The sequence below is a fragment of the Tenrec ecaudatus genome (genome assembly GCF_050624435.1).
Source record: "Tenrec ecaudatus isolate mTenEca1 chromosome 10 unlocalized genomic scaffold, mTenEca1.hap1 SUPER_10_unloc_1, whole genome shotgun sequence".
NCBI lineage: Eukaryota > Metazoa > Chordata > Mammalia > Afrosoricida > Tenrecidae > Tenrec > Tenrec ecaudatus.
Window position 1 is genome coordinate 3,442,579 of NW_027457623.1, and position 10,088 is coordinate 3,452,666.

Here is a 10,088-nt window from a genome sequence, read left to right on the forward strand (position 1 = left end):
TTGATATATGTAAATAGATCTTGTACCAGGTCAGTTAATTTTCCAACTGCTCTATCTGAGCTTTCAGATGGCAGCACCTCTGTCCAACCCAGGAAAGGACTCCTGTGCATGCTGAGCAGCCCTGGAAAGCCTCATGCCTGGCTTCTCCCACCCCTCAGCTAATCTCCAAATGATTAATAAGGGCTCTCACTATGTTGTGGCTCCCAGCTGACAGATACTAGGCTATCAATGCATTCGTATCACCTCCTTCATGCCAGAGGGACTCAGTTATTCGAGGGGTTCCAAGGAGGACCCAGCCTGAAAGAGAAACGGGCGAGAGAGAGGAGCGAGACCAAGCAGATTCTTGTCAAGGTCTGAGTTTATTGCTACACAAGCCTCTCTATAAAGGGTGAGGCAAACAAGGGAGTTCAAAGGGGAGATAAAAAAAAGGAAGGGCGGGGGTGTAGAGCACACAGGGCAGGCGGCCGCAAGTCTGCAGTTGGAATGTCCGGTGCTGGAGCAGACAAGGGTGGGCCATCTGGTGTGTGTCAGGGTAGAGATAAGGTTGAGGTGACGTGGCTTTAGCCCTGCTGGGCAGGCAATATGGCCTTGGTTTTGTCAGGCTGATTATGTCCGGTTCCCAACATGAGAGAAGCCAGGAATATCTCCTCTCACAACTGTGCAGCAAACGAGATCAGATCTCCCAATCTGATTTTCAGCCCTCCTGTCTTTCCAAGTGAAGTGGATGGTCCATTTCACGTTGTCTCAAGTCTTTGCACATTGCATGCCAACATTGCGACACAGGGCGCGGCTGTGGGTCTTAGTAGACAAAGCCCCCACCCAGAACCCTGCCCCCAGAGCTCCTTAGTCACCCTTCACAACGCAGGTCCAGGCCGGGCTCCACACTGCAAGGCGATCAACCCTGACCCTCCAGTGTGGCCGTCCTCACACGCTCCCACATCCACCTAGAAGGACTGGAGATGAGAGATTCCGGAAGCTCCCTGCCTCATCTGCCTCCCTCCCCAGAGTGACAGAGCAACTGTAACTGATTAGGCAGGATGCAGCCTCATTCCCAGTCCCACCCTCTCTGGGAAAGCAGGGCTGTCTGGCACCTCATCCAAGGCCTTTCCCCTGTGATCTCATTACTGAGTAGCTGCTCCTCTACCACCCACCTCCGTCACCTCATCTAAATACAGGGGAGATGAGTATGTCTTCTTTGCTGCTCCTTCCCTGAGTCCACCCCAGGAGCTCCCTGAACAGATCATCAATCACTTCTCATTACACCTGCAGCAGCCGTCAGATACTGCTGAACAGAGACAGGCGCCTCCCCTGCTGCTGCCAGGCTCCAGTGCACATGTGCACACACACGTGCACACACATTGTACAGGCCCACTCACATGGACACACAAGCATGCACACCCATGTGCACAAACTTTGTTCAGAGGTGGGAATTCTGCCCATTTTAGCCTCTAATATTGCAATCAGAGAGTGATAGAACAATGAAAGATGAAGGTGGAAGAAGGAAGATCTATTTATTCCCTTACTTGTTACATAACCATTCAGGGCTCTTTTTTTATCCGTACAAACACACCACCACCACCATCAACAATCATCAAGTAGCTGTCATGTATGCAGTGCTGCCCTATTCAAGGCGGTGCTGAGTATGTGAGGAGGATTCTCTCTAAAGCACAGCTCTGAGGAAGTCTGTCTCCTTCGCACTTTTACACACGCTGGGAGAGGAGCCTGCAGGAGGCTCCGTGCGTTGGGTGAAGCCACACGATGAGTGAGGAGACCGAGTGTGAAGCCAGGGGAATGAGAGCGCAGAGTTCACCACTTCACCACCATGCTGGTGTGCACAATCGATGAAAGGGTGGCTGCCAGCTGCAGGACAGAAAAAAAGTAAAGCATGTAACTTGTGGTTTTAGCTCTGGCTTACTTCCAAAAGGAATTGTTTTTGTTGTTCTAAAAAGCTTTATACCAAAAAAAAAAAGAAAGAAAGCTTTTTACCTCTATAAAAACAAAAGGCTACTGCTGTCAAGCACCTTCAGACTCAAGCCAGAGGAGAGCTCTCCCAGTGGGCTTCCAAGCTGTAAATCTTCACAGAAACACAGTACCTCCTGTGGAGTAGCTGGTTGGTTCAAGCCAGCAACCTGGCAGTTAACAAGTATGTCCCTTGTACCTGTAATACCTGTATAAAGTGTATTAAATATGAACTACTCCTGGTGTGTAATTTTAAATTGAATTATTGTGCCTGGAACTTTTTTTTTAATAGCTAAGAATGGTGAAATCAGACTCCTTTAGATGTTATGAGAAGAATAGACACTACACAGGGCTTGGACCCAACCCAGCTTAATTCAAAGGAAGGCAGATTTATTTTCTTCTGCTTCCCAGAAGGTTCCTCAGCAGAACGTTTAGCTATGGAAATTGTTTAGCTATGGAAAAGAGCAATCTCCTCTTGGGAAGATTCTGGTAGAAAGGGGCTTTGGTTACATATCCAGCTCAACCCAGCCCCAGAGCCCTCGTCATGTTTTATTTTGTTTTGCCCTTGACACTGATTGTCTTGGGAACTGTGGCCCCCGAGCAATGGCCAGGAAGTCAGGTCTTCTTGATGTAAATCCTCTAATATCCCCTACAATGATTTTCAGTGCCAATGGTAAGGCCCGCCTAGTGGCTGCCACATGCCCCTGAGCAGACACGTCAGAGCAGATGAGAGCATGAGACAGCATTTAAGAGAATGGTAGGCTGGCCTTGACTTAGCTGTTTGGCCTCTCCTCAGAAGTCATTTGTGACACTGACTGTCATGGGTTTCATTAAGAACAAGTCTATCTCTACCAAAGAAAACTGCAAGGTAAGAGGACTTTCAGCTCCAGCTACATATGTCTCCAAACTTACTTACATATTGTCCTGTTTTCAGAAGAAAAAAAATTTACTCAGTGCCTCCCGGGCAAATAAAAACTTTGGTACTACAACCTACAATCCCAGATAAAGTGTAGGTATCTGCTTTGGCAGCTCCCCTGGATCGAGCTGCTCCAGTAGCTCTCCACAAAAACCCTGTGAAGAGATGATCAGGCAGGATAGCCTAGTCTGTTCTGCAGAAAGAAGCTACCCCTGGAACCTCAGTGGCTTAAAATCTAGAAGTTTATTCTTGTTCATGCAAATTCTGACACTGGAAGGGCAATTCTACAGGGTGTTTGTCCTGCACACCGTCCGTCAGTGATTCGGGCTGCTTCACAAATATGGTGCCACCAGATCAAAAGGTGGATTCCAGGTCATCACAGAAGAGGAAGAGAGAAGTGGGGGTTGTGGATCAGTCTTTACATGCTTTGACACTTTAGTTGACATAGATCGCTGGATAGGGCTGCTTATATAAAGGTTATCAGTTCAAACCACCTAGCTGTACCACAAAAGGAAGGAGTCATCTGTTTTCATAAAGGGTACAGCCTAGCCAACCTCATGCAACAATTGTACTCTGTACCACAAGGGGTGAGCATGAGTCAGAACTGACTTGAAGGCAACAGGATTTGGGTTTTTTTTTTGTTTGTTTGTTTGTTTGTTTGTTTGGTTGGTTGATTGGTTTGGTTTGGTGAGTGGGAGGTGGTTCTACCTACAGCATATTAATCTGAAGTAGTCACTTTAGGTTTTTTTGTTTGTTTTTTGAGAGATGTGGAAAAGCTCATTGGCTTTAATGGGGAGTTAACTCTGCCGCAGACGGCCTCCTCAAAATTTCCCTCCCGCTTCAGAAACTAGCAGAGATTTTCAATGAAGGAGCCTGCTGGCACCCGCTGGACATCTCCTTGCAAGGTCAGTCCTTTGGAGCCATTGGGAGGGAGAAAAAAGAGACTTTTATTCCTGTAAAGAATTCCAGCCCCAGAAATCCTGAGGGGGAAATTCTGCCCTGTCCTCTCGGGTCACTATGAGTCCGAATTGAATTTATGGCTATGAGTTGAGTTGTAATTCCATTCACTTACTGCTATTGACAGGTTGCTAGATTAGGGCTTGTCTTCCCAAATGCCAGCACTAAACGAAATTGAGCTGTCCAGGCCACAACAAAGGGGTTGGAAATACATCAGGCACACTCATTAGACACCTATGGCAAAATTCAGAACTGAGCATGCTCTGACCCAAGTCATGTAGACCCAGGTGGAAGGTCCACCTGGTCATACAGAATAGGACTTCACAAAAGTGCACCGAAATCAACCAATACGATCGACCAATGTCCTCCAGTGGTGTTGGGAGGTGATAGAAGTAGGCCTGGGCTCCTTGTCACCCTCCCTTGTTCACGTGCTCTGCAAGTGGAGGGTGAGGCCCTTGGGGGTTCCTGCCGTGGCTCCTCAGCTGGTTCTGCACTCCTGCTCAGGTATTCCTCCCATGAAACCGCCATATTCAGCTGCAAACTTTCCCCACCCCTGTCATGCAGCCCGGCGTGCTTTCCGGAGATACTGGGGACTTTTGGGGACTGCGATACCTGAAACTTTCTTCCATAACATTCACTTGGATTTACAAAACTGCTTCTGCCATATGAATTCTTTCAGCGTTGCTAAGCAAGAACTGAGGTCAACCACCCCAGAAACCTAACACTATCAAGTCAATTCTGACTTATATCAATCTAGGGGGTCCTCAAACTATGGCCTGCGGGCCGCATGGCCCTCAGAGGACATTTATTCAGCACGCCGGGTGTTTTTGCCCCGTTTTTTTTAACTTCAAATTAGGTATGTGCAGTGCGCATAGGCATTTGTGCATAGTTTTATTTTTAAACTATCATCCGGCCCTCCAGCGGGTTTGAGGGACAATGAACTGGCCTGCTGTTTAAAAAGTTTGAGGACCCCTGAAAGGACAACGTAGAACTATGCCTGTGGGTTCCCGAAGTTCTAAATCTTTACAGGAGCTGAGAACCGCATCTTTCTCTGTGAGCCACTAGCGGATTCCAACTGGCCGGCCTCATGGTCACACACATTCCACCAGGCTCCTTGAGCCTTAACTTGATAATTTAATGAAATGATACTTCTCCAAGTCACACTGTATCATGGTCTATAATCTTGCTATTCTAATATCAAATTTAAAATAAGGAATATAGTTAAGCTCCAAATCCATAAGCAATAAGATCATTGAATCTCTTTGGACACTATTACTTAAAAAAAGAAAAAACTCTGTTCAATTATTTTCAGCACAGAAAAGCTTCCAGCGTTTACAGCTTAGTATTTAATTGCTTTTTCTCTTCTTCTTTTGCATTGGTGAATCATTTTGAGCTTATAATAATGTCAAAATAATAGTTTCCAGAGCCTCCAGGCATTCACTGTGTAATGATCATTTAAAAGATTTCTTGGTTAGAGGGTCCTCAAAAGAATAAAAAGCGTGTCCGCATCCCTGGTCATTTCTATATTCAAAAGAAGAAATTGCTCATCAAATGCTACAAGCCAATTTCTTTCTTCAGCCAAACTGCCCATTTTAGCATCACTGAATTAAGCAAATGGTTCTACATTTCAAAGTCAACAATGATACTCTTTTCCCTTTAACACGAGCATCTTAAACAGCTCAAAAAGTAGTCGAGCTCTTTATTATGGCTTTTCCTGAGAAAGCTGTTTCGTTGTTTATTTTATTTATTCATCTAGACTTTCATGTTAAGATTTGTGTATTTTAAGTTCTGCTAGTCAGGACATTTTAAACGGAGCCAGATTTTTTTTTATACTTTGTCTTTTAAAATATAATGAGACTGAGCAGTACATCCCTTAATAAAATATAAAGTCTTCCTATTTCTGTTTGTTTGTAATTTCCCTAAGGATAACTCTTAAAGTAGTAAAACCAAAACCCCCCATAATGAATTACATTTGGTCTACTGGGGGTTGTGGCCAACCTTTAGATAGAAAAATCCAGAGACTCCCTTCTGCATCTCCTTTCCCAACCAAACCCCGGTGGCTGGAGGCCGGAAGGAAGAAAGAGGCTGGGCTGCTGGGGCAGGGTGGGGAAGGGGTAACCTTGCAGATTATTTCAAATTCTACTCTGAAGGCAGAAAGTTATCCCAATGAGATAGCTAGAGATTCACTTCCTTAGAAAAAGATTGAAATTAATGTGTCCCTTAGAAAAGCCAAAGGAAAAAAGTCGTTATTAATTTAGGCAATTGAAGAACTTTGAAAGCCATGTCTAGTACATAAAAACACCTGTCCCTAGAGCCCATTGGCCTAGGAAACTGAATTTTTATACCATGTAAAATAAAGGAAGGTCATTTCTTAGACTTGCTCAACAGAAGATTGTCATTTTAAACCGGTTACTGTAATGAGAAGCTGGGTTTTCGTAAAAAGGACTGAATGCTTGAGTCAGTGTGAAATGAAATTAGAGATGCATGTTCTGCGCATGGCAGCATTTCCGGAGGAGTCTGTGTTCCCGTGACTGCTCTCAATCTGTCTCGTGCCTTCTGGGAAACTCACAGCGTGGTGCCCACATCTAGTCTCTCGGACTTTCTTGCCAGCTTTGGAAAGGTGTTGAGTCTGTTGGATCTGCTGCACAGAGACAGCATGCAAGTGGACCCTTCCCACATTCCTCAGAGAGCAGCCCCCCAGTGTAAAGCTGTGGGTGAGGTTTGATGACCTTTGCCCCTTCATCATCCCGCATTCTTTGACGGACCCAAGCGCTCCCCCGAGGCATTACCGGAGAAGCAGCTACCCCATAGTTTCCAGATGGTGGGTATCAGCCTGTGTGCTCATTGGGATTGCCAGAGAGCTGTCCAAAAGACATCTTTGTCCCATCTCCACTGAGTCCGATTTTATTGGTCTGGAATGCAGCCTAGGTGCTTGGATTTTTTTCTCTCTCATAAGTTTTTATTGTGAATTGGGTGAAGGTTTACCAAGATCATCAGTTTTTTATTCAACAATTCATACACATTGTGTTTTATGCCACTTATTGCAATCTCCACAATATAATATGACTTATTCCACTCCCTACTTATGTCTTCTGTTTCCCTTCCTCCTCTCTTCCTACCCTTCTGAACTTGGGCCTTGGATTAATACTGCCCTTTTGAGATCAAATGGTTTGCTGTTTTCAGGTTTGTGTGCCTCACTTGTGTAATTGCTCCCATTATAGACCAATCTATTATTTGGCTGAATATTGAACCACAGGTAGGAGTTCATTTTCAAACTTAGTGAATAAGGACCATCATTTCAGAGGTTCTGTTAGTCCCTATCCAGCCAATAAGCCTGGTCTCTTTTATGACTGTGAATTTTGCTTCACTATCTAGGACCTTTTGATGTGATCCCTTTCAAAGAAGTTGGAATTGATAGTTGGAGATCATCTAGTTATTTTGTGCTCAGAGTCATGAAGTCTAATGTTCATGTGGTCCACTCACCACTCTTTCCTCCAGAGTGAGGGTGACAATACTTGCCACCTAGATGGCCACTTGTGAGCTTCTGAGATCCAGCTGCTACTCACCAGCGTGGATGTCGACCATAGTCTTTACAGTCTAGGTAATGACAATTGTCCTTGGTGTCCTTCACAACTATAATCCCCAGCCCCCAAGCCCAATAAAGCACTCCCTCCAGTTGTTCGGTTATGCCTAAGGAGTTTTGATAACTTCATCTTCTGTGTGCTCCGGAATATTCAATTCCCTGGATGATCAGAATGGTCAGTCAGGGCTCAGAATCTTGGTGTTAAGGCTCCTGGTGAGATCCTGGCACATCAGACACAGAGGTTGTGAGGCTAGAGGATGGGCAGAAGGGGATCATACTGAGTCTAACAAGGAAAGAAAAGGAAATGAAGGATATAAGCAATTAAAAGCAAGCGCATAAATAGATACAAATACACAGATGGCCCTTGCAACATTATTCCCAATCTCGCAAACGTGTCAACGGTCTAAATACCCATCAATAGGTGAATGGATAAGTCAAACATGTTGCCTATGGTATATACAATGGACTACTACTCAGCCATAAAGAGAAATGAACTCTTGACACAGGCTACAAGAGGAATGAACCTCATAAGCATTATGCTGAGTGAAATAAATCAGCTTCAAAAAGGACACATTTTGCTTAATTCCACTTACAAGAAATATCTAGGCTAGGAAAATGAATAGAGACAAACATATCCCAATTGTTTCCAGGGATAGGTAGGAAGGTAAGTATGGTTGTTACATAATGCCATGTCAATTGGACAAATAAGTGAGGTGGAGTCTTTCTTATACCTATATGAGTGTCCTTGGATTTATTTCTCTAGTCAACCCAGCCTAACCCAGTAGGGCCTGGAGGGGAAGTGCCATCCCTGAGACGATACTGAGCTTCCATAAGGGTGATGACATAATTTTGGAATGGGTAAGGATGATAATATGAACAACATGCAGAATGCCACTTAGTTATAATCTTGTAGAGCGTGGAAGTGACGAATGTTTTGATGCATGTATATTTAGTACGATTTTTAAAGAGTGTACGCAAAAGAGCAATATGGCAAGTCTGTGTTGCCATTTGCTGTTGCTCAGCTAAAAGCGATTCGGGCCTGTGTAGTCCAAAGGGAACCACAGAGGCTCAGGAGGAAAGCTGGTACCATCTCCAACTAAGACTTGTCTGACCAAATGCAGAGTCTCCCTTCAAGTAACTGACAGGTCAGAGGCAGCTCATCTCTGCTGCAGAAGCAATGATTTGTCTCAATTCCCAGACCACTGTCACAACCATGTCTTGTTGCCCTCGGTGCCCCCCTTCCCCACCACAATAAGTCACTAGAAAGCCATGCTTCATTTAAAAACAAACAAATAAACCCCTTCTGCCTCCATCCTGGCACTGTTTCAGCTTATTTAGCATCATAACATATGTCATCTGTTTCCCTAAACAATCTAACATGGACATGGCACGATGGGACTGATGAGTTAGGCAAATGAGAACCAGCCTGCCCTCTGAACACACACGATGGCATTTGACTTGCTGTCAGTAGATGCTGTCGCGTTTCTTCTCCTCTTTCCTGGAAAATAAATACAGAAAAGAAAGAGGACATGAAAAGGGCTGCAAGATGTTTAGCTCTGGTCTTTCTAGAAAGTGTAGAAAAAAAGTATGTGACCCCTGCCTGCCTTTAGATGCCCCACTCCTCTGGCTAACAAGGATTGCGCACTGACCATGGACAAGACATCTGGATCTGGGGGGAGGATATAACAATTGCCCCCACCAGCAAAGAGTTTCCAGATTTACGGGACTGCACAGGCCAGGGAGCAGCTCATAAAAAGAACAAGAAGAATCGCAAAGGAGGGTGTGCTCCAGCACCACTTCGTCCAGCTGCAGACACATGAAGGCAAAGTTTCCTTTGCTTTCAGTCAAGTTTATGATTTCCGCGGCATCCCTTACCAACACCTTCACAAAGATCTAGGTTCTTGGGTTGTTTCGTTCCAGGGCGGACATCACCTTGGTAAAGCCACACTCTAAGGACAGCTCATGGTCCAAGAATTCCACCTATATGTTTTGAAAGGGGCCATGTTAAAACCCCTGGCTCAGACTTTCAGGACTGGGCACAATACAGCAAACCCACCATGGGGACAGCAGGATTTGGTAACACTCTCATCTCCATCACAACCTGGACCTGGCAAAGCTATTTTCTTCCACTCACCATCTTTCAATCAATATTTACTCAGCTATTAGTTGCTCCCCAGGCTCAGCATCAGAAAAGTGTTCAAACGTTACCTAATTGTCCATCTAATGGTAGAGGTCTGTGCAAGGGATATGAGAGCAAGAGGCTCAGAGATGATCAGTGGGTAACGAGAGAGGGATTCACCTTTATCATTTGTAGAAAGCCCCTGGCAGACTTTCCCTGGAGCAAGCAAATAAAGCTGCTCCCGGCTCAGCTCCATTCCTGATCTGGTCTTGCCATGAGACTATCCAGGCTTTGTCCCAACCCCACGTTCTGGAAACCACGAGTGGAAGGAGGTGGATCTTGGGGATACCATGGAAAAGAATGGGCATTGCACAACACTTCATTGTACTCATATGGAGCTTATACAAAGGCCAAGAGATAGAACCAGGTGAGACTGTGAACAGGACAAGGTGATACTGCATGGTTTAAAATCAGAAAAGGTGTGCATCAGGGTTGTATCCTTTCACTGTTTTTATTCCATCTGTATGCTGAGCAATTTATACAAGAAGCTGGCC

General features: G+C 45.0%; 1 long non-coding RNA gene across 1 annotated transcript; it reads right to left on the reverse strand.

The window, feature by feature from the left end:
- Positions 1–340: 340 nt before the first annotated feature.
- Positions 341–9,054, reverse strand: LOC142435915 (uncharacterized). The gene is made up of 3 exons (XR_012781665.1): positions 8,859–9,054; positions 1,987–7,698; positions 341–1,860 (listed from the first exon to the last, which is right to left on the reverse strand). It is a non-coding gene; the product is annotated as an uncharacterized LOC142435915 (long non-coding RNA).
- Positions 9,055–10,088: the final 1,034 nt, after the last annotated feature.